The 23836-nt window shown below is 36.7% G+C and overlaps 1 long non-coding RNA gene across 1 annotated transcript in view; it reads left to right on the top strand.

Moving 5' to 3' along the window:
• Positions 1-3804: 3804 nt before the first annotated feature.
• Positions 3805-23836, top strand: part of LOC140144995 (uncharacterized) — a 54293-nt gene continuing 34261 nt past the window's right edge. The window contains exons 1-3 of the long non-coding RNA XR_011857969.1: positions 3805-3923; positions 14316-14446; positions 23179-23259. This is a non-coding gene — a long non-coding RNA (uncharacterized lncRNA). The remainder of the gene's footprint in view (positions 3924-14315; positions 14447-23178; positions 23260-23836) is intronic.

The raw sequence follows: 23836 nt of genomic DNA, 5'->3' as shown, positions 1-23836 counted from the left end.
ATAGCAAAACAAGGGGGGGGGGGGCTATAAAACCAAATCAATTAGGGGTCAGAATCCTGAAAAAGTTGACACTCCTACTACACCAAATAGCCTATGGGCAAATTCGGCCAATCGAGGACTGTTAAAGGTGAAACTTATTAAAAGAATACTAAATATCAAAAAGATCAAATGTTAATTATTTGCCATAAAATTCGTAGCCTATATCGCGATTTCTGATGTGCTCTCAGGTCCCAATACGGTGCATAGGCCTACGTTGCTAACTTGCTATCCGTTCATTCAAAATATTAAAGACATATTACCGTACTTTGGGCACTTTTGAGAGTTTTTAAACCATTGCTTCTAAGCAAAGCCAATTGTATTTCTAATTATATCTTTTTTGTGACATTTGGGCTACCTTCTTCACCTTGACGTTGAAAAAATTCAAATAATTTTTAAGGGTGCCCTAGGGGTTGAAAATAGCCTGACCAAAGTTACCCCGTATTTGGGGTAACTTTGGACAGCGTATTACATTCCATGGAGAAAAAAAATCAAAAAATTGATCTTCGCTGTATATGGGCAAGTTGTTGTTTTTGTGACATTTGACCCTTGCAAAATTAATCAAGTACACATCCTTGCTCACAAATATCGATTTTTATTTTTCTGAAAAAATGTAAAAAATGCTCATTTTTGGTCTAAAATCCTGAGTGAGTATTATTTCTTCCAAATATATTTCTTAACAAATTGACACCAAATAGGCCTATGACTAAAAACAATATTGCTGTACGAAAATATGATCATTTAAAAAAAAAATTCGACTGACCAAAGTTACCCCGCTGACCGAAGTTACCCCATTTTACGGTATAACATTTGCTGAGGAGAACGCCCTCAAAATTTTTATAAATTTTGGTTTTCACACGAATGTAATATACGTTAGTAAACAAAGATACTCTGCAAAAATCAAGACTTTAGGTGCTGTAGTTTTGTCAAAATCCGAGATTTTGAATAAAACGCAGGAACCGTCGTTTTATTATTACGATGGAAATATTAGTCGAACGCGGCGACACATACACACACACCCCAGAGCAGGCCCCAGAGGGTCGTACCGTATTACAACCGCTGGAGTAACATGCATGGCGCTGGTAGTAAATTCCAATTTTCTTTGCTTTACCTCACTTGTTCGGCTCAAAATTAAAAGGGACATATCTGACAGTAAAAGCTAACATTTTATGGAAAATAAATATTAATCTATTTTTACAGAAATGTTATAATATGGCTTTAAGTAAACAAGTAGATATAAAAACTGTATAAATAAAAAATAGCCTAAGTAACCAAAAATAAATAAAATAAGTACATTCATAGATAAACAAATACATATAGGCCCAAAATTAAAATTAAATTTTACATGAAATCATAAAAAATGAATAAATAAATAAATAAATAAATAAATAAATAAATAAATAAATAAATAAATAAATAAATAAATAAATAAATAAATAAATAAATAAATAAATAAATAAATAAAATAAATAGGGCCTTTTTAAATTTATAGTAGGCCTATGATGGGTAATATTAATAATATAGTCATAAGCGAAACAACACATTGAGCTAGCTAAGCCTACTTTGCTAAAAAATTATTTCTTGGTGTCAAAATCCTTTTTATTTCATCATCATGGAAATTAGGAGCATTGATTTCAACTTGACGTTTTTCATTCCAGTGATTTAGACCACAGATACTGGAACTGTACCCGTACGTGTGTGTTTAGGCCTACTCTAACATAAATCCTCATTTGCCAAGTGTCATGATCGATAAATTAACAATGCAAAAGTTTGCAAAGAGTATTATTGGAATTCCTATATAATGCAGTATCGATTTGTGCCCCGGATTTGTGCACAATCTGATGTGTAATGTGTGTGTGTGTGCTCAGTTTCAGTATGTGACATATTCGCGCCATTTTGAATCTGGTTATACTCAGTGCACGCAGCATATATGCACTAGGATAGCCCCGTAGCACCTCCTACACCATGTACGTTCACATCGATTTGCACTCGACTCGGACTTATCGGCACTACTACATGATACCAGATATACGGCTTTATAGAACGGAACAAGCAGATCGGATCGGATTCCTGGGATCGAATTTTATTCGCCCAAGATTGTGTTCAGTTTATAGGCCTGTGGTAAGTGTGTTTACTTAAATTTGGATGTAAGAATTTGTGGATCGTAAATGTTATACGCGCAGTTCCAAAATTGAAACTGCAGGCTACATGTACGCCCGCATGTACGCCATGGAGTTTCACGAATACGTAGCCTACGTATTCGATTCATTTGTGGGGAAGCCCACCCCCACCCCCGAGGGGCCCACAGTGACTCGATTCATTTTAAAGCTGCACATCAAAACATTGGGCTTGGCTCTACAAATAATTGGAAATCACCATACTTTGTAATCGTTTCAATATGTAATGTAAATATGAATTTTAAAGGCCCTCGTAGTAATGCAAATTTAAAACTGGAGTTACTTGCACCCAGTCCCGGGGATTTCCTGGGGATTTCGTATACTAAGCATGCGCATATTTTTGGGGCGGGGCTTTGGGGGCACCAGCTCTGGGGTAAATGAAAGGGGCAGCAAATAATAAGGGGTGGCAGAAGATAAAAGGGTGGTACAGAAGGGCAACAAGCATAATTATTAATTTTAAAAGGGCGGAAAAGTTTGAAAAACTAATTTAGTTGACAAAATTACTACAGTTGGAGGCGGTGGTGGTAATGGGGGTGGTGGGGGTGGGGGTGGGGGGGGGGTGTAACACCTATAATTATAAAAAAAATTGGGTGAAAACATTTTCATGCTCCTTCCGTTATCATTATATTGTGCATGGGATGTAGTGTGGTGCGCCCTTAACTCAATTAGGCGATCAACCAATCACGTACCAGTAGTTAAACACAGCTTGTATGAAATCATAACCTTTGACCTAAATCAGCACTCGATATAAACACCATAATTTAGAAGCTTTTAGAAACGTATTACCGAGTCATTTGACGGTCATTATATCTGGCGTTTCATCTTATTATGAGGTCCCCAACGATCTTTCAGGTAAGCCACTGCTAAGGGGCTGTGCAATAATTATGAGCCCTAGTAGGAGGGTAAAATTGGGGGGATAAGAAATTTTGGCAAGCCGAAAGGGGAAGCAATTTTTGGTAAGCTGAGCCTGAGCTGAGAGGGGGGGCAGCATGTGATTTTTGGCAAACATTAATGGAGCGCCTTTTAAAGTCATAATGTACGATCTTATAATATGAAATTGGTTTTTTTATCAAACCTGATTTGTTTGCATATTTGTAATGTTTACACATGTCCCAACTTGCACCTAAATGGAGTCGGCCAAATTTGTTGTCTTTGTAGGCAACATAGCAAAGTTCGCCAGATTATCGTAATGTAAAAATTATGATAATATGTCCTCCCATACATAGAACTGCATGTTAAATGACAAAATAAGCAGTGGGGTTTCTTTCTTAAAATATGTTATTTCAACTTAAAATGGATAGCAACCCTTCCCGGTAGTTATTACTAATATTATATCAACATTTTGAATAAAATAAAGAATAACAAAATTAAAATTTGACGGAAATCGTACATTAAGGCTTTAAATAAAACCCGGGAATAAAACGCTCTAAAAATATTGAGGGGGTCCTCCAGTGGCAGCACCAGGAATTTTTTCGGGGGGGGGGGGGGCAAACCGGCAAAGTGAATTTCAGGGGGCCAAAATCAACAAATTTCGCACAAATTTGGAAATTTCTGTTCTTGATTTTTACATTATAGACTCGGACATGAAGGCGGACTTGGGACTTGCACATCAGGAACTTGGATCACAGGACACTAGGGCTATCTCGGATGAGGTGGACTATATGTATATGGAGTACTGCTGATTGACACATTGGATGAATTGAATGGATGGTAAGTCAGTTAGAAATCTGATTAATTAGGCCTACTATGAAAAACTTACGCATATAATAATTAGAATAGGCCCTGCATCAGGTGAGTACCGTACCCGCCAAGGGGGGAAGGGAGGCAAAATATTAACAAATGGGGGTCTTTTGGAGGGGAATATGCGAAAAAATGTGGTTCTTTCAATGGAAGTTCCTAAAAATGAATTCTTTTGAGGGACATAGGGCCTACTATGTTGAAAGTGACACATGTTGTTTGCTTTGTTTAGTTGACTATTGAACCATAGCAATACAAACATTTCCTGAGGCACCTACAAATTTCTGTTGAAAAGTCTTTGTAAAAAGCACAATAACGGAAATGACTTTCTTCCCATATATAGAGATTAAATTCTACATTGCATGTAAAATTAAATCGGGAGCTGAGGAGTTTGTTTGTTCTCCCAGGTTGAAGGTACATACAGGGATGTGACATAATTTTGGAGTACCTTTTCACTGTTTTCAGTGATTTTGGTGTATTGATTTGATGGGTGGGTTTTCAGTGGATAATAATATGCAAAATTGGGAGCATAATTGGGCCCCTGCATTTGAGCAAAAGTGCCCTTAAAAGTGCCTGTGGGTGCTTGTTGTGGAAAATTGGCATACTGATGGGTTGCAAAAACAGCATAAAGTAGGTACAGAGAGAGTCAACATTCTAAAGAATGTGTGGCACATCCCCGTATAAATATTTTGAAGATCTCCAAAATTAAATGTCTACAGAGTAGTCCATCTCCATTCAATTTGTTCATTAAAATGCAACATCACCAACATCTTGCTGCTAAGTGGATGGACGCAGCTACAAAATGAATTTATCTGGAGCTGAATTGCTTTCTTAAGGGGTGGGGTATGAACAGGGTTAGCGGTGACCTGCCGAGGCCAGGGGTCCAAATTGGCAAATAAAGGGGTCCAGGCATCTAATTCTACACAGACGCACAAAATTAAGGGGTCCAAATCACGTGGACTTGCCAAATCAAGGAGTCCTGGACCCCAAGACCCCTTAAAACGCTACCCCTGGGTATGAACGTTTGGACAGTATTTATTGTGGGATGAGAGCACATCAGACATATCAAATTGCATTCTGAATACGAAGAATGTCCTTCTGATATCAAATAATTTTGATTTTTTTGAAATTCGCAATGTAATACACATTTTATGGCAAATGATTAAAAATTGATATTTTTGATATATAACAGTCCTCGAAGTAAATTTTACGAATCTAATGATATATTCTTAAAGTGTATGTAGCTGGGATGAAAAGCCGACGATCAATTGAAAATTTGGACCTTTCGTATTGAAGATATGGACACACAAAAAATTAGGTCTTTTTGGGAAAAAAATCCATATCTTCAATATGAAAGGTCAAAATTTTCAATTGATCGTCGGCTTTTTCCTCCCAGCTACATACACTTTTAAGAATATATCATTAGATTTATAAAATTTACTTCGAGGACTGTTATATATCAAAAAAATGAAAAATATCAAATTTTAATAACATGTCATAAAATTTGTATTATATCGTGAATTTCAAAAAATGAAAATTATTTGATATCAGAAAGACATTATTTGTATTCAGAATTCAGAATGCAATTCGATATGTCTGATGTGCTCCCATGTCCCACAAAAATACTGTCGAAACGCTCATAACGCTCATTCCAGATCCCTTAAGGTTATACGATGTATTGTTGGTCGAAGCAGCAGAAAAAAAGTAGTTCATAGCATCTTGCGAATGGTAGTAAGCTTTAGCAAAAATTGCATTGCTCAATTCATAGCGAGCATGTAGAAGAATTGAAATACACAGATATACATTTGCAGGTCCTGTGGTTCTTGAGTTATGTTGTAAAGAGGGCTGAAACAACAACACTTTTGTAAAACATATAACTCATTAACAACAATAAATTAAGCAAGTTTTCAAAGTACAGGGTGTATCAAAATTAAGTATACAGTTTGAAAAATGCCGCTAGATTAAAAAGTATGATGTCTGTGGTCAAAATTATCTAGTTGATAACTTAATCAACATCTTGTCCTGCTATAGCTGAAAAATGACTGGCGTGTGACCAATAATAAGAATTTGGTGGATACTTTTGTGAACCGAGTACAAAAAACAGTTGTGCGAAGTCAATAAAAATCAAAACAACATATAAATCACAAAAAAGTATCACCACTTTCTTTCCTGTTTACAGTTATTGATAGTTTTAGTCTTGGTCTTCCACATGCCCACAATTCTTCTTGTATGCAGATTTCGGCTCTCCTCAACATGGCGTTCACGACTCATAGAAAAGAGGTATGTCCTGCCTGAGAAAGTCAACATGTGCAATTATGCGTCTCTGAAGTTCATCAAGGTCTACAGGAGGACTTGTGAAAACATTTAATGCAAACGCTGCTTTGTCACCAATGATGAAATCTTCCAGGAAACGTAGGGGACGGGCAAGAAGCCACTGACAGAACACAGTGCGACGTTGGTGATCTGCTTGCTGAAGTTGATGTCTCCTTATCGTCTAGCTTCGTCTGATAGGGATGAAATCGCAAGTCATATACGAGTTATTCTGTTAAAGGTTGCAGATGGTATTCCAAGTCTATTTCGACGTCAGCTATTCTGACCTCCTGCTTGCCCCGCCTGCAGAGTGTTACGGACTGCTAGGATATAAACAGCAGATATTTCAGTTCGGGGGCGACCACAATGTTCTCTGTTCAGATTACGACTCGTTCCAGTTATCTGATACTTCGCAACGTTTTTGTAAATAGCGCCACGTGAAGGGGGACGTACATTTGGGTACTGCTGACGGAATCTCCGAATAACTTCTGCTGGACTCTGGGTGCGATGATACATTGGCTTGTCTTGTCACTGCAAAAAGGAAGGCCTTTGCTCCGGCGTGTACTGTGGAGTATCCATTTTAATGTTGCTATTCTCCTTGTCAAGTAAAACCTAGCATATGTAAGGAGATAGTTGCCCAGATTTACCAAAAGTCACGTGTTATGTAACTCACACATGCACAGGATTGGAACCCTAACAATGAGGACAAACTTCCATGTTTCTCATGTCTGCACAACAATAACAAGCACCGAGCATTTAAACCCAATTGACTTCGCGCAACTGCTTTTTGTTCTCGGCTCACAAAAGTAGCCACCAAATCCTTATTAGTGGTCACACGCCAGTGATTTTTCAGCTGTAGGAAGACAAGATGTTGGTTAAGTTATTAACTAGAGAATTTTGACCAAAGATCTCATACTTTTTAATCTAGCGGTATTTTTCAAACTGTATACTTAATTTTGATACACCCTGTATATGGTTTGTACAATGAACTTTTGCAAAACACCAAAGTGTTATTTTTCAATAATATATTTGATTCAGATAATGAAAATCGATTTTTTTTTGTGGCTGTTTCGACCAACAATACCTCGTATACCCTTAAAACTGGCAAGTGTTGGACACTGTTGGTGTCTTAACAACTGTCTCTGGCAAACTAGTCCATTCGGGTATGGTTGCTGGAAAGAAGGTGTCCCAGTACTCTCTGGTTTTGTACCTAATCTGAGTGAATTACCTAGCCGGGGATCCGGCTAGGTCCTGTGATCCTATCGGATCTTTCTTCTTTCTTCTTCTTCTGGCAACAAATTTCAAAATGCTTCTTCTCCTACATGTTACATCCTACAATGATGTCACTTGCACATATGCATCGGCTATATCCAGTGTCTATATGATGTTCACAAATTTGGGGTCAAAGGTCATTAAGGGGTCATTTCAGGTATAAAACCAAATATCTTCAAAATGCTTCTTCTGCCACAAATTACATAGTACGATGATGTCACTTACACATATGCATCGGCTATATCCAGTGCCTAATAATTGTTCACAGAATTTGGGTCAAAGGTCATTAAGGGGTCATTTCCGGTCTGAAAGCTAAAATATTCAAAAATCACTGTTTTTACAAATTACATAGCAGAGTGTTGTCATTAGCACACATGCAGTGCTACTAACCAGGGTCTTTGGGGTGTCTACAGTTTTGGGGTCAAAGGTCATTAAGGGGTCGCTTCCGGTCAAAAACCAAAAATCATCAAATATGTTCATTTTTTTTTATCTCAAAACGTAAACAGACCAGAGTGACATAAACTTCATATATGCATTAGTAATACCCGATGTATGCACGGTATTTTTATTTATTTGGTCAAAGGGCATTTAGACGTCATTTCCGGTTTTAAGCTAAATAACTTCAAGAATTTTTATCTCCATAACTAAGCATAGTAGATTTTTTAATTTAAACTGTAACAATGCATTTTCTCGGTGTATATGCGGTTTTTTTTATATTGGGGTCAAAGGTCATTAAGAGGTCAAAACGTCAAATTTTCAAAAAATGTTTAAAATTATGGAAAAGTAGCTGTATCTCAGCCTATGGGAGACGGATAAAGCCCCTACATGCTACAGTGATGCACCATTGTGATTGTACCTTTCTGTCTCAAGTTATATGTAAATAGGATCAAAGGTCAAAGATTAGCATTTCCGGCCCGGAACGCCCGGCTAGGTTCAGATCTGTTCCCAGATCTAGTTTTTGTTTGTGCCCTCTCGTTGCCCTAGTCTGGTGCTTGATGTGGTATGATGAGTCTATATCTACCAGGCCATTCTTGATCTTGTAGAACATGATGTTACGTTCATTACATTATGGGCACAAAAGTGCTATTTTAATGCTAAATTGGATCCAAATTATAGGACAATAAATTGTGGTCTAAAACTGGTTAAGACGGTAAATGAACATATAAACACAATGGGGAATGATTGCTTGCTACAAGAGGAAACTGAATATATACATTAATTAAAACAAAGACAGTTTTAACAACCCAAAGAGTTACAATTAAACAAGAAAGTAAATAAATACAAATCACCTGCACTTGTGTGATATTTGATTGTGTGTATTATGTTAGGCGGATTTATCCGCCTGATATACTGTGAAGCTCTCAAATCTTCTTTCTTTCTTTCTTCTGTAGTAGAACCAAAAATTGCTACTAGTGCAAGACGCTTGCACCAATTTTGACCAAACTTGGCCACAAGAAGCACTGACCCAAGCTTAATATAACTCCCCTACACGGATAGGGGTCAAAAGGTCATATAAGGGTTATTAGGGGTAATTTTGTGAAAATCTTAAAATGCTACTGCTCCTTTAAATGACATGCTATGACCACCAAACATGGTCAGCAAGAACCACTGGCCCAAGCTTCATATAAGTTGTACCACAGATTGGGGTCAAAGTTCATGTAAGGCTTGATAGGGGTCATTTGTGAAAATATTTGTGTGAAATGTAATGAAGCAGCTATCATTAGAGGCAGCAATTTGGCAGATAACTTAGGCAGGGAGACAGCTTGTCTGGTGTTTTGATAACAAGAGATAGTCACAACATATTAAATCTTAACCACAGTCTAGACCAAACTGAACATGTCAGAGATTGTCTAGTGTAGGGGCAGTGGTGTGGTTTTGGGAAGATAGCTGACAGTGGATCTCACATAAGATTTTCTTTCTTGTTTTCCTTTTTTTTTTTTTTTTTTTTTGCTATTTATATGGACCAAGTATAGGCACGGGGAACAACTGTGTTAGGAATGCACTTTTGCTTGGTTATATGGGAAAGTGCGGGAGGGCAGCGTGGGTAGGGGAGGAGGGGAGTCAGGTCAAATTCAAAGTTAATCCGATGGGGCTGTAACTCCGAGAAAATGATCACTGACAATTGAGGAATATGAAATTGCAAAGGTCATCCGAGGTCAAAGGTCAGGTCAAATTTGAAGTTGCTCCAATTGGCCTGTAACTCAGGAAAACAATCCCTGACATTTAAGGAGTATAAATCCATAAAGGTCATCTGAGGTCAAAGGTCAGGTCAAATTTTAAGTTGCTCCGATTGAGCTGCAACTCAGGAAAAATGATCCTCGACACTTCAGGAGTGTAAAACCACAAAAGGTCATCCGAGGTCAAAGGTCAGGTCAAATATTAAGTTGCTCCAAACAGCCTGTGACTCAGGGAAAACAATCCCTAACACTGGAGGAGTATAAAACCGTAAAGGTCATCAGAGGTCAAAGGTCACATCAAATTTAAAGTTGCTCCGATTGAGCTGCAACTCAGGACAAATGATCCCCGACATTTCAGGAGTATAAAACCGCAAAGGTCATCCAAGGTTAAAGGTCAGGTCAAATTTAAAGTTACTCCGATCAGCCTGTAACTCAGGGAACACAATCCCTAATACCTCAGGAGTATAAAACCGCAAAGGTCATCCGAGGTCAAAGGTCAGGTCAAATTTAAAGTTGCTCCAATCGAGCTGTTACTTGCAGAAAATGATCCTTGACACTTGGGGAGTATAGCATGAGTTTACCCGAGGTCTAAGGTCAAACGATGCTAATCAGTGTGACCAAAACCCGAATTGAAGATCACAATGACCGGATTACTGAAACAAAAGCAAGTTATTGGGATGCGGTAGACACTAGATTCATTGGAATAAACTTTCTTCTGATGCCAAAACTCTTAAATCTCTTAATATGTTCAAATCACACTTTAGAAATGCTATTATCATGTCTTACTAGATTTAATAGTCAGGAAAATACTTAGTATTTTCGCGGGTCCATGCTTTTTATTTTCATTAAAATATTGCATTTTCAGTTGATTGGTTGATTATAATCTGTAATATCACTCTTTATTAGGCATAAGGTATTATCTATCTTTTTTTTTCTCATGTTTGCTGCAAAATTAATTTACAATGTAATGTAAGGTAATGTAACGTAACGTAACGTAAAAAGTAAGTAAGGGGTCGTTCACTGCTGGCCTTTTGGCCTTTGAGCCCCTCCATGTCATGATAACAGAATAACTTGTACTATTTTTGTTTAATTCTTCATTAACATAATATAATTTAACCAATGTACTGACTTATATGTATAATGTTTATGTTTGTAATATGACATGGAAATAAATTTGATTGATTTGATTTAGATCTATACAATGAGTACTCCAGACAAAGTATATACGTAATCTATCATAAATAAATGTATCAGATTTTTTTTTTTTTTAACCTGATTCCAACTCCAATACAAATAATTCGAGTACAAAAATATTATAATCTATTTCTATAACACCAGTGGTTATAATAAGTATATGACACAATAGTATTCTATTTGGATTTGAATTTGAAAATCATCCACTCAGATTTGAATTTTATAATAATAATAATGATCAACAATAAATGTCAATAAAGTCCAAGTGTATGATTAATCAAAAGTGGTTTCCAAAACGTAACGGTCAATCAATGTTCGCTTCAACCAAGCGCCATGTTGAAAGTGAAATTCCAAAATGTAATATAAATTGATTTGACCGATTTATAATCTAAGTTTCTTGCAATTTAGCTGTGTTTTGAAATATCAAAATTAATATGTATAAACCTGTTTAATAATACCCAACCTCACAAAAGTGTATACACAAACCCACGTCCATTTAATTGAAGCTGATCCGAAGAATTGGTACCGATAATGTATTCGCGATGAGTTCATGCGTAAATGACGATGTAAAAATGCCAAACGCTGATCGCGAAAGTTCATAAACCGGTAGAAAATGATGTTTTATCTCCAATTGAAGATCGGGTCGTCTTGTTGTGTACGAGGTGAAGTTCAAGTGGTGAAAGCAATTCCAGTCGTTGGTAAACAGTAGCAAACGAAGATATGGTAAAAAAACCCTCGACCCATCCAGTTCCGCAAAAGAAAATATGGACTGGAATATAAACAAACAAATAACCCAAAATTTGAAAATACGTGCGCAATTTGAATAGATTTTAATACAAAATACCAAAACAATAAATACGCACTTTCATTTTTAAATTGATGCACACGACCACTTTTAAACTCCTATTTAATTAACAAGGGCGTGGCACTGATGTCATCTAATTTGCATACAGGTGCATCTCTTTTGTTTCCTTATTTGCACAACAATACATTTTCTTTCCAAAACAGTTGCTTTCGCAATTTACCAAAATTATATAAATATTTCTCAATGTCGTAAATTCTTATTTCACGATTGTAAATTAGGGCCTACATATATACAAATAATACAAACAATAATATAAACACAGCAACGATATTATAGACTCCCAACATTTTACGGGAAGAACTATTCTCACAAAACCGTTTTTTCTAATTCATTCAATTACAATTTCTTTAGCTGAATTTTTCTTCCAACCCACATTTTGGACATTCCCAGCCATTCATTTCTTTAAACGTGGGAAATTCTTTCAAGTTCAAGAATTGGTAAATTGATGAATCAAATAATTACCTTTCCAAAAATTGGTTAAAATTTTCCAACACAAACGTTTGAGATCAAACATGCTAAAAGAAACTTTCCAAATTTCCAAATTTAATATTTCGCCATAATTAGGCCCAAATTAATTACATATACAAAACAATATATTTTACTTACATTGACTTCAGATATAGTTTATGCGGCGTTGCATGCATCGCTCTGGTAGTCTCTTGAGAACACCCACGTCCAGGACTGCCATCACAGTCTCAAGTGTCTTCAAATATACCCGCGCCGGTCTAACCTCAAAACCAGGAAAAATTACTCATCGTCAAATACATAATTGACCTCAATTGCCCATACTACGCATGCAATTGCCAAACTGAGTAATTAATTTCACAGAGGTACTGTGACCGCGCCCATTGTGAACCACCAAGGCGGTGGCGATGAACCAACGTCTTTACACCGCAGAAATTATATCGAAAGTAAATGAAAACGCTCTTCCAATGCGCACGTTAAAACCGGGTCACAATACTTCCATTGTGATTTAAAAATCCCGGTATAAATCCAGGTGGTCCGATTAACTTACAAAGGAAATACGAAAATATTGGCCGTGTGTGGCGCTATGCCTGAAAACTGAATGATCAAGTGAATCAGACGGCGCTGGACATTTACAGAAATAATATATTTTAAAAAAAATGCGAGTTCTGACGTGACAATCAGAATCAATCACCGCCTGACATTCGTGGCTCGTGAGCCACAGTAGCTCTAGTTGTATTTGTATACCTCGACTGCCTATATTAGTACCCTTTAAAACAACCACCGTGTATAAGTGGTACCTGGTAGCCTAATGGTTAGAGCATCCGTCGAGTGACTGGAAGGTTGTTGGTTTGAATCTCATGGCAGCACATTCCCTTGCTTTTTGAAGTTTGTGTGCCGGTCGTGATTTGTGTTTATTTGTTGCCTTATGAAAATTTTGACCTTTTGTATTGAAGATATAGATTTTTTCCAAAAACATCAAAAATTTTTTTTTCATTTTTTGAGGGGGAAAATGTATCTTCAATATGAAAGGTTAAAAGTTTCAATTTTGTTTTGCTTACATTTGGCCCGATGTTTCTAGAAAGTTGACAAACTTCCCCAGAATTGGTCATTTTAGGGATTTTTTAGAATAAGGAGAAACCCCTGAAACTTGTCACTTTAAAATATTCAATCAAGAGATTTTGGTGCATTTTTACGTTGCCATCAATTATGTTAGCATGAACCCGGGGGGGGTCACTCCCATTGTGGCCTGTACACCCTCCGCGATAATGAAAACGCGTAAAAAGGATATTTTTTCGTGGGTAAGCACGATACGCGCGTAACGCGTTTAGGGTGTCAAAAACATGAAATATTGGAAAAAAGGGTAGCAAAATTGCAATTGCTAATACACGGAAATGAAATTTAGGGTATGAAATTTGATGCAAGGAATAAAATCCCTGTTTAGGGTATTGTTTTAGCCAAGGGTTAAATCCTTGTTTAGGGTGCTTTTCAAAAGTTGATTATCGCGGATGGTGTACACTGTACAGGCCACAATGGGAGTGACCCCCGGGGCATGAACAGTATCTTACCTTGTTAGAGTAATTCGTGGGTAAGCACAATACGCGCGTAACGCGTTTAGGGTATCAAAAAAAAAAAAAAAAAAAAAAAAGGGTAGCAAAATTGCAATTGCTAATACACGGAAATGAAATTTAGGGTATGAAATTTGATGCAAGGAATAAAATCCCTGTTTAGGGTATTGTTTTAGCCAAGGGTTAAATCCTTGTTTAGTGTGCTTTTCAAAAGTTGATTATCGCGGATGTTGTACAGGCCACAATGGGAGTGACCCCCCCCCCCGGGGCATGAACAGTATCTTACCTTGTTAGAGTAATACTGGAGACTATTATTATAACACAATGAAGCTACTTCTAAATTTTGACAAAAAACAAACAAAACAATTGGAGCAGTTCACTGAGAGTGCCCATCTCCGTTCAATTTGTTCATTTTAAAATAAAATAAGACCCAATTTACCTTGGTTAAAGGAAGGATTTAATAGTTAAAAGTTAAAATTAATTGCTAAAAACCCAGCTTTTGATATTCTTACAGACTCTGACACAGACAATATGGACTCTGACTCAGACATCATGAAGTGGCATGCAACAGGTCACAATCCAGGATCATCTGGGATGAGGTGGGCTACACTGCAGTATCACTCACATGGGGTGTTTAATTAGATGGTAAGTCAGTGTCTCAATTGAATACCTGAGTGGAAGAAGGGCCCAACTCCATCAACACTTTTTGGAGATATTAACAAAAAACACAATATTTGAAAAAGTGACCGACTGTTTTGGGTACTTTAGTACCGGTACATGAACATGCATTATAACATACATGTGAAATGATATATTTTGCAATGGCAACGATGCAGGTGTTTTAAAATATGATAAACTCATTTTTGTAAAATGGAGTTGGGCCCTTCTTCCACTCAGGTATTCAATTCACTCAGGTATTCAATTCATCTGTAGATGAGAAATGAATGCAATTCTCCAGCACGCCGCTCCTCGATTTCTATGACCGTCATTTTTAGCATGACCATGTCTGAAAAGGGTGATCCAAGTAAACAGGAGAGAGATGGGGGCTCACATGATATCATCCGGGCGTAGCCTGGATTTTTTTTTGGGGGGGGAGGGCAAATTAAGTGGATCTTGTTTCCCAAAAGTGGACCTTTACCCAAAACACATAAGGAACATAAATTTTTCGTTCGCTACTCTCGCCAATGGGCAAATGTGGTCCTTTTTTGACAGAAAAAGCATAAAAAACATTTTTGTTTTCACTCAATGCTCGCAAAGTGGACATTTTGGGCCTTGCTGATTGGGGTGACTGACCCCTGGCTATGCCCCTGGATATTGTATGTGTAACTAATTAGAATACCCATGGGGCAGGGAAAAGCTCTCTCTCTCTCTCTCTCTGGGTCAGATGGCGCAGGATTGCGCTGCTGTGGTCTTCACAAGAGTACGTCATCTACTTCTATCAAAAGCCAAACGTGTTGCACCATACATTCCGTGTGATGAAACGTTCTTCACATCATTTGTCCAATCTGCTTCTCAACTCCACCATCCTTTCTTACAATGTAAAATGTAAGGGAAAAGCAGTGGTGTAGATTTCATTTTGATATTTGGGGAGATGGGGTTGGACAAAATGTTAAAACTACATATAGTGAATCTAAAAAGAGCAGTTGTTGGTAACAGAATAAGTTTATGGTACAAATGTTTGCACAACTTGTTTTAGATGTATTGAAGCTACAATGGTGAAATGCGGGTGCAAAAGTGGAACAAGTTAGTGTGAAGAGCACAAAAATGGTGGTTAGAAAACCCACACAAACCATTCCCATCATCCAAATATGGGAAGGGAATATTTAGGCCTCGCAGTGCCATATTATCATCACCTCATTTCTGAAAGAATTATAACTCAAAAATACAACGCGTTGCGGGTTTCTCTTTTGGGTTTTTGAAAGATGTTACAGGAATGTTTGAAGCCCTGCTTGACAAAATGAGTGAAATGAGAATATAAATTATTTGAGGAAATTATGAGTGATATCAAAAAACCACTACCTTCACATTGCCTGCTTTTTCACATCATTACAAAACAGTCATGCAACTTCCATTCAGTTTGAGTACTCCCGTTTAAGGGTACTACCCCCAATTTTGTGCCTATTTTTGTAGTTTTCTCCAAAATTATAGCGCATTGGGGACAAGTAAGATATGTATATTATAGGGGCAAGGACTACAACTACTGCACTGGACATTTTATTTCAGCACAGACAACAGTTGTGGAGTTACAGTCAAAAATGAGGGAAAACCAATATTTGATCGATAAATCAATAACTACTTGCTTTGAGTTGCTGAATTTTCAGTACAGTAGTTGTAGTCCTTGCCCCTATAATATACATATCTAACTTGTCATCAATGTGTTATATTTTTTTAGAAAAATGCAAAAATAGGCACAAAATTTGCCAAGTATAGTACCCCTTAAAGGGATTTTATTATCTCTTAAATCAAACTGTACAAGGGTTTTATTTGCTAACTTAAAACAAATATTAATGCATGTAAAATAGTTTTTTGAAAGTGGGGGAGGGGGTAATAAAGTATCAAAAAAGAGTGGCCATCGTGTCGCAGGGGTATCTGAGGGGGATTCTCAGAAGTAGGAAACTTTTGCAAATAAAAACCTAATTGAAACGATTTGGTGGTCCATTTTGGCAGTATTAGTGTGAAATGAGCGGTCTATGAAGCCTTTCGTGGACAAGTTTTCCCTATTATTGTAGGCCTATAAATTGTGTTAAACATGAATTGGCAAATGTCAAAAGCAGAAGCGAGAATGGCCACTTGTTTATCCACTACGCAGGGATGTGTCTGAGGAACAATGTTTCCCCTCAGAATTTGGAAAATTTTGCAAAATGAAGACCTAATTGGCACTAAAGCCAAAAAATTGTGAAATGAGCAATCCAAGAAGCCTTTCATGGACAAGTTTTCCCTATTATTGTAGGCCTATAAATTGTGTTAAACGTAGGTCATAAATTGGCAAATGTTGGAAGCAGAAGCAAAAGCAAAAATGGCCACTTGTTTATCCACTGAAGGTGGATGTTCCAGGGTTCGCAGGTTTTAGCCACAGGTGGAAAAAACAGCGGTTTTAACTGCTTGGCAAAAATAAACTAAGAAAGTGATAACTAGCTCACTTTTTTCATCTCAAACAAATTATTAAGTTACAAAAATACTTTCCTGAGTGTAACAAGGCCAAATTTTGTAATTATAAGTAAAATATCAAGAAATAAAAGGCATGGATTTTTATTGCTCACTATAGTGCATTTAACTGAAATGTATCATATTAAATTAAAAACTTTTCCATTTTAAGGATTTTGGTGAGACAAAAATATAAATATGTTGAATGTTTCATCGAAATTTGTGTGTTACAGTTTAGGCCCTTCACGATTGATTTTGAGTTTACTGTTTTCCTTCCACATCCAAAAACGAGGGTTGCAAAATATCAAATTATTCGATTTTTATTTCACATTTTGTCTGTTAAATGACATTTTAATTACATTAATTTGCTACTTTCTTACTTTGACATCATGATGCTGAACAAACAAAGAACACCGGGCCCTGCATTATTATCAATGCATAAAATCATCCATAATTGCAATATAATTAAATCCGCTGTGCCAAATTGTACTGTTGATATGGCTGTGACAACTTATTTCAAAATAAAGGAAATAATAAGTAATTAATAATTAAAAATTTCCTTGTGCCTAATTAAAAATCTTAAACAGTAAAGTAGTAAGAATTAATTGTGAAGGGCCTCATGAACTTTTCTGCCAGTTTAAACCAGGCAAAAACTGGCAAAAACAGGTTTTTGCCAGTTTTTGCCACTTTGCCGGCAAAAAACGGAACCCTGGGATGTTCCCCTTCAGAAGTTGAAAAAATTCTTCTCTTCTCTTCTCTTCTCTTCGCCCCTTTCCTCTTTTAAAAAAAATCTGCACCTATGTGCTGAAAATGTCCTCTCCTCCTTCCTCTCTTCTCTTCTCATCCTTTGCATTTTGGTGTGTGGGGGGGGGAGGGGGTCAATTCATTGTCCATGCATCATCCCTTCTTGTTCTTGTTCTCTTTGCCAAAAAGTGGGAGTGAATTGTGTTTTCTCTTCAATCATTTTGTTGAATGTAATTTTATGAATCAAATGATACAGGATAGGATAGATAATTACTTTGACTTCAATATGGTCCATATGATGAAGATGTGATTCTATCAACATGATCAATGCACTCACATGCAACCAAGCATATCAAGGATACTGTACATGACCAAGGAAATACCACTGATATGACGTCATTGTGATATAATTTTCTTTCGCTGACCATATTGATATGCTGTAGAACTATTATTGTTACATGTAGGCCTAACCTATAACTTTTAAAGTCATAATTAATTAAAAAAGGGTGGATTTTATTTTTGATCCCCCCTTTTTATGGTCTAAAATTTTTTGATCCCCCTTCATGTCCTAAAAAAGAAACCAAAAATATACATCATTAACAGTGGCATAGATTTTGTTTGACATTCGGGTTGGAGAAAATTTCTTGAAGTCCAGTGAATCCAGCACCTTTTGCTGACAAAATAGGTTTATGGTAGAAATGTGTGTGAAGCGCGCAAAAATATTTGCCATATTGAAGCTAAACTGGTGAAATATAGTACATACAAAACTGGAATTAATTTGCACAAAGCACAAAAAAATTGGCACTTTTTGATTTTATGGACCACTCCCCATATCAAAATATTGGGGGGGTTTATCCCCATCCCCGGGATCTACCCCTATGGTCATTAACTCATTAGCTAAAAATTACCATTTGGAGTTATTACTTATTGGAGTCATAGTGTTACACCCAAATTGTAAAGTGCGCACATTTTGTTGATTCGTAGCTTGAGATTACAAAATTGAATATTCATCATTCATGCGCGCGGAGCGTGCAAAATATTTTGAATGTACATGCCTTCTCGTACATTTTACCCCGGAATTTTACCCTCAAATTTTTTTGACCCCCCTATTAAGGACTGAATTTTTTTTGATCCCTTCATATTTTCCAACCCCCCACCAAAGTATTTATGAACACTCCCTTAAAGGCACTGAACCGTTAATAACTTAAAATGGCCCTTGAAGCTGAAAGTTACAATTAGGTAGGGTGAATAATTACTAAAAACGGATGCCATGCAGATGAATCAAAGGATCAAAACCCAAAATTTACTGTTTTTGCTATACAATCAGATGGAATGATTTTAAAACAGCCTTTTTAGTTGGCCGATAAGATTTTTAGGCTTTTATTGCTCATGTTTTGACCATTCACGTTTGCTCTTTGGAAGTTGTCTTACTCCCCAATACTCCCTCAGACCTCTCCCTCTGGAAAAGTCCTAGCTACGCCTCATGAAGGAAAGGGGCTATGAACAAAGGGGATATCTTTTGCTGCATATTCAAGTCGACTTCCTCACAGTTCAGATTTATTTTCTGATAGTGGTATAATTAGCATATATATATCATTAAATCACTTCCAGGATCACTCTGTGGTTCAGTTTTGGTTTTAACCAGGCGGCAGATGACATGATCGAGCCGGCAACTTGTGAAACCGCCCGGCCGTATGGCATTTTCCAATATAGTCGGTTAGTTTTGTGGGGTTCATTATCGAACCCCAACGGTTTTAGCTTGTATTTATATTATTTATCAACATAGGCCTATTTGTTTGTGATATTTCAAGCGTTTTAAAATTTCAAAATAATCCCATTCAATTACACGGTTGACGATGAAAATTTACTGAATTTAGGGAATGCATGGCGGCCACCACCTGGGTTTTAACAGTAAGGCGACGAAAATAAAACCCTGTTCTATAGGCCCGACCGACCCAGAATTTACTGTGCTTAATTTTGAATTTTAAGAAATGGAAGCAGATCCCTGTGTTTTTGCATACATTTTTGTACATAAGAAGCAGATTCAGGTGTTTTTGCATATCAGAAGATTTGTAGGTGTAGGTGGGGATGGCTTGACATTTCCATTCTTAGCAACTTTTTTTTACTTTGTCACTGAAAATATATTTCAGTTAAAATCTGCTGAAACCATATTGTCTTAGAAACAGGTATTCTTGATGTGCACCAGGGTGTAAAGGTGTTATCATCTCATCCCCACTTGAAGGTTCTGGCTCACTTGAATCTGAGCATAAATAAAGCCTTTTCAATGTTCTTTACATCTTTATAGTTTTAGTTGTTATGCTGTTAATAACAACAAGCTGCTAATTCTACCCATTCAGGCATCTTCTTGCTTTAATTCCATCCAATCAGGTTCTTTCTTATTCCCATGTATGTTCAGTTGTTTGTTGATGTGTTCAGTAGTCAAGTCAACAGAAACAAAAACAGAAACTGTTAGCCCAGCTCTGCTGTTATTCTATACCAATTGTGGTGGTCATTTGATTCAGGTATGCTAATTAATTATATCAAAATTCTTCAGTGGGAGGATACCAATATTGAGAGGATTGAAACCAAAATCAACATCTATACGCACCATCCATAATCATAGAAGAGCACATAATAATGAAATCCAGCTCAATCAGCTACATTGTATAAGCAGGCAAGTACATATCCATCAAATTTCTCTTTCATTAGCTTTGTTCAGGTATTTTATGCTCTAGTTTATAATATTATGAATTCCATTTCAATCTCAGCTGCTTATAACATTATTCCAAAGATGCATCTCATTATTATTATTAATATTATAGATGTATCTATATATTTTGCTAAAGATTTGTTAAATGTGATACAAAAATACTTATGTGACTGCCTTTTTAAAAGTTGTTTGAGTGCAGCTTGAATTTATTGTGGTTTGTTCACATTTTACCAATAATTCTTTGTAATTTGAATATGCTTTCTTGGTTAAGTTCTAAATTACTTGCCTACTTGTTGTTTGTTATTAATTATCTTAATCATCATTGTCGGTTTGATTAATTATTACTTTGCTCAATTGTCATTAATTGGCTTATTTGTCAATAACGTGCTTAATTGAATTACAATGTAATGGGCCTGCTCAGGGGGGAGCACCAAGGTATTTTGATGGGGGGATGCAATTTCAAATTTGGGACATGTCGTTTGATGCAGGGGTGTGCCCCCTCAGAATTTGGACAAATTCTCAACACAAGAAAACCCAAATGAAGCCATTTGATTCACCATTTTGGGGTATTTATTAATTTTCCAACCGCATATTTTTATGGATTTCATTTACATGGCTGATTTTCGGGCTGCAAATTTTAGGCATGGACCTACTCAATTTCGATCAATTTTACTATTCTTTCTTTTTACTTCGCATTACTGTACATTACATGTATGTTGCATTGTATGATATGCCATTAATAACACAGTATATATGCATGATAAAAAGGAAATAATGACGCTTGTCTGAAAGTTGGGAAATATTTTAACATACAAGCCGTAATGAAGCCAATTATTTTTGGTGGATAATTTTTACACTATTTCTGAAAGAAGTGTTATAATAAATAGTTTTTGGATATACAATGTGATGAAACCATGCCTGCTTCAATAGTGAATCAGACTTATGCCCCATATTTTAATTGACAATTGACAAATACACTATTTGATTGACAGTTGCTGGGCATTTTCAGTACACCAAATTTATCCAAGCTGAGTCAACATGGGGTCATCGCAGATAATATTTTCATAGCATATTGAGCTAACTCTTCAGCTACTTGGTTTTTCACAATATGATAGTAATGGAAAGAAACAACCAAATGTTCATCGTTTTTCGCAATTTAATTTTTTTGAAACGATGACGTAAACATGCATCACCTCTTTCACAGGTCAACCTCTTACACAGCGCAAGCCATCACATGCAATCACATGCATGACCGCGCATTGAAGTGTGTGACCGACTTAATTTGCGCAAACGTGTGGCTTATCCTATAGTATATTCCTTGATGAAACACCTTGAAATTTGCATGTTCTGAACAGATATTGGGAAAGCTGAATCTAGAACAAAGATAATCATGTTATGGTCACTAAAATGACCCATAATGCTAGACAAAATAGGTTGGAATGAAAAATATATAAAATGTGCACCTTGTAATGGCCATATTTTCGTTATTTTTAGAGTGATTTAATGGCGCTTTCTTGAGTGTACAAGTCTACTACTGAGCGCACTTGAACAAAATGTCAGAATTCAACATTGATTGGGGGAATGGGGCTCATTATTTGCAATGTCGTACTAATTTCATTCCAACCCTTTTGTCCAGGGTTGCAGGCCAAAATCACCTGCTTCATGCAACACCAAGCACGCAAACACACTGTTTATTATACACAACAAATTGATTATTATTTAGTAATTATTGCAGTATGGCTATCGATCAAATCCTTATACGATATTACAATTACTTAAAATTACTACAAAGATTTCTTTATGCTATGATTACTAAGCCTGGAGATCATGATTGGCTGACACATTCTGATGAGATTCCGTTGATGATCTCAGTTCCTTGCCCAGGTTCCTTGATCCAAGATCCGGCAATGTCCAAGATCCTGTTTATCCAAGGTAAACCCTGGTTTACCACAATCAAAGTTCGATGTCCTGATGACTATATGGTCTCACTATCCTAGCTGCTGTGCTTGTGTTTTCCAAATGGTCTTCTCATATGTTGACCATAAGCTCGTCTCTCGGAGATCTCTTTCTGCCCGGGCTTTCTGCTCCACTTAAAACACACTAGTCCAGCAAAATACCACAGTTCCTTGATGGAGATTTTTCAGTCTGCCGCTTCTTTGAGTTCATGTAATTGAGCACTATTGGCTCTACTACCGCCTCGACTGGCCCTGGCTAACATAAGTTTCACAGAGTTCCCTCTGAGAATTTCAATCTCCCATCTTAATCATTTCCAATATATCATTTCTTACTATTCTAGAATAATCTTCCCTAATTATAGCATATTACAGCATATTTATTTGTGTGTATAAATGTGACCCGCTCTGACGAAACCTGCCATAAGTTGCACTCAGCCATTTTGAGATGCGGCGAGTCAAATTTGGGAAAGGCTAATGATTAAAATTGATATTTTTGAAATTTAACAGTTCTCGAAGTAAATTGTATAAATTTAATGATATATACTTTAAGTGTTGTGTAGCTGGGATGAAAAGTGTACTGCAAATTTTGACCTTTTGTATTGAAGATACAGATTTTCTTTTTAAACTAGGCAGAATTTGTGTGTATAACCTAGGAAGTAGTTTTTTTAGTCAAGTGGATGAAATAATTTTTTCTTTGCACGCATATATTCAAAGTTTTTTCTTTTAAAAACCATGCCCCCTGAAAATCTAATGGAGCGCCCTTATGATTGGTTTTCGTGTAACTTTCATGACTTCTAATATTGAGTCTCTTTGTATCATTACAGATCCATCACTTTCAGTGGAAGTAGTATTTGTTGTTGAGATGAATCAAATGAACAGGGATGTCTTCAGTATGACAATTAAAAGTAAGTGCACAATTATATATATATAGCCACTCAGTGGTTTCACAGCAGTGGCGTAACTAGGGTTGGTAGCAAGAAACAAAATTTCCAGGGCTAAGGATACATAATGGCGCCCCCCAATTCTTGAAACAATTGCGCGTGGAGCGTACTAAATTTTGGACAAATAAGGCCTACCACTAATTAAATTTGGTTACTAGAAGTTAAATATCGGTCTTAAAATGTTCTTTCAATTGATTTTGTGCTAAAAAAATCTGACTTTCATCGCTTGGAGGGGCGCAGAATTGATGCTGAATAGGTAAATTTGGCGCCCCTAAGGGTGGCGCCCGGGGCATATTGCCCCCCTGCCCCCTAGTTACGCCACTGTTTCAAAGCCTATCCAATTTCTCTGAGAAAATTTAGAAACATGTGCTTATGGAAATTTGGTGAAAAATGAAAGCTATTCCCAGTGATCCCAGTGAAGTGAAAATTTAAATCGTTTATAAATTCATAAAAGTAAAGGATATGTCATTAAAATTGTCATTGACAAAGCTGCGGCCCCATTCAAATACATGTAGGTAATTTCTCATTTAAATAGCTTGAC

The sequence above is a fragment of the Amphiura filiformis genome, unplaced genomic scaffold (genome assembly GCF_039555335.1).
Source record: "Amphiura filiformis unplaced genomic scaffold, Afil_fr2py scaffold_110, whole genome shotgun sequence".
NCBI lineage: Eukaryota > Metazoa > Echinodermata > Ophiuroidea > Amphilepidida > Amphiuridae > Amphiura > Amphiura filiformis.
Note: the sequence above shows the minus strand (reverse complement) of the source record. Positions and strands in the feature narration are given on the sequence as shown.